Here is a 1,784-nt window from a genome sequence, read left to right as displayed (position 1 = left end):
TGTGTGTGTGTATGTGGTTCTGTTCCTGGACTGGGAGACGCGAGTTGCTGCTGAGAAAAACTAATAATAACGAAGTCTAAAGAGAGATGAACATGCCTCATAACAAGAACTAAACAACTTGTCCTACAAGCAGCCCCAATGCAGTATCGTCGACATTCATATCACACCAATGGAGCTCTCATAGTGTTAGTGAGCTAGACAGGGAGCGCTTTAGTGAAGGAGAGAAAGAAAAAAGGGAGTATAGGAGTACTATATTCTCTCCATTTCTCTCTCACTTTTCTCCCCTGTCGCTTTTTCCAACCCATCTCTCTATTTCTCTCTCTCTCTCTCTCTCTCTCTCTCTCTCTCTCTCTCTCTCTCTCTCTCTCTCTCCCTCTCCCTCTCTCTCTCTGCGTGTGATTTGATGTTGATCAATGATTTGATGGGGTAGTTGTCATTGTTGTTGTTGATTTTGTTGGTGTCACTAGTATTGTTACTGTATTATTGTGAAAAGTAATCTTTCTTCGTTGCTTTGCCGATGATGCATTCTGTTTTGCCGTTTGTCTCACACAGTTGCCTGTGTAATTTGTTTCACAGAATGCTTGTTGTTCATGTTATTATTTGTGTCAACGTTTGTTATTTATTCTTTTTGGTTGGTGGAGTGTTGTTGAGAGCGATTTGGTGTTGTTGATCCATAAATTAAACACGCTACTGTTGCAGTTGTCATCCTTGTTAGTGTTGTTGTTGTTGTTGTTGTTGTTGTTGCCGTCGTCATCATTGTAGTCTTTGTTGTTGCTTTTATTTTTGTTGTCGTTGTCGTTGTCGTTGTTGTTATTGTTTGATAGTGTAGTGTGAGATGATGTTGTTCAGTGATATGTTCTAGTTACTATTAGCGCTGTTGAGATTTCTCTCAAGGTCATGTGATTTTTTAATGATGTCATTCTGCATGGCGCTGAGAACGTCCACATCAGCCCCCCCCTTCCCCCTGTTGTTTTCATTCCCTGAATAAATAACTCATGCCTTTCCTCCCATTCTTTCTGCTCCTGTTTCCAGACATAGTCTTATGTCTGGGCTATTTCCCGCTCTAATTAGCTCACCTGTTCGTCTGGGCTAAATCAAGGATCCCATTACCCAGGAAGGGCTCGCCGTCTCACTCGCTACTGCTGTTTACCTGTGGAGAAAAAATCTTTCGTGCCCTGGAACCTATTCTAGAGATGTCTTTAGATAGCAGGTACCCTTTCTGCTCTGCTGGTGTAAGTGGTGGGGAATGGAAACTGCCGTTCTTGGTAATAGGAAGGGTTGAATGAAGATGTTACAGTCAGCGAGGGTCAGATGAAGGAAGGAGAGTGGAGGGGTCTGGGGTATGTGTGGTAAACTAAGGCTATGGGTGGTTTTTCGGGTGCTCCGGCTTGGTTTTCTCATTCTTTAATTCCTCTTAGCAAACATCTGCTGTCGTCAATATCTCTCCCGCCTTTTTTCATTTTGAAAATGTTACTGTCTTCTATAACACCTCAATTCTTCGACACTTATATTGTACCTTTTCTATCTGTGTTGCAAGTGCCATAAAACTCTAACAAGAACTATCTAAAGGAACTGGGTCTGAATGTGGAAGGAAAAGTAGAATGAATTGAGGAATACGCATTTTATGTATAAATATAGTTACGCAACCACTTTACATATTTACAAACATGTGTGCTCACAGACAGGCACAAGTGTAACAAACAGCCACAAGTCCCCTCCCCCTCTCTCTTCCTTTCTTTATATTATTTATATATCTTCTCTCTCTCTCTGACACACACAAACAC

The sequence above is a fragment of the Aplysia californica genome, unplaced genomic scaffold (genome assembly GCF_000002075.1).
Source record: "Aplysia californica isolate F4 #8 unplaced genomic scaffold, AplCal3.0 scaffold00255, whole genome shotgun sequence".
In the NCBI taxonomy this organism is placed as follows: Eukaryota; Metazoa; Mollusca; class Gastropoda; order Aplysiida; family Aplysiidae; genus Aplysia; species Aplysia californica.
This window is presented reverse-complemented; position numbering follows the sequence as displayed.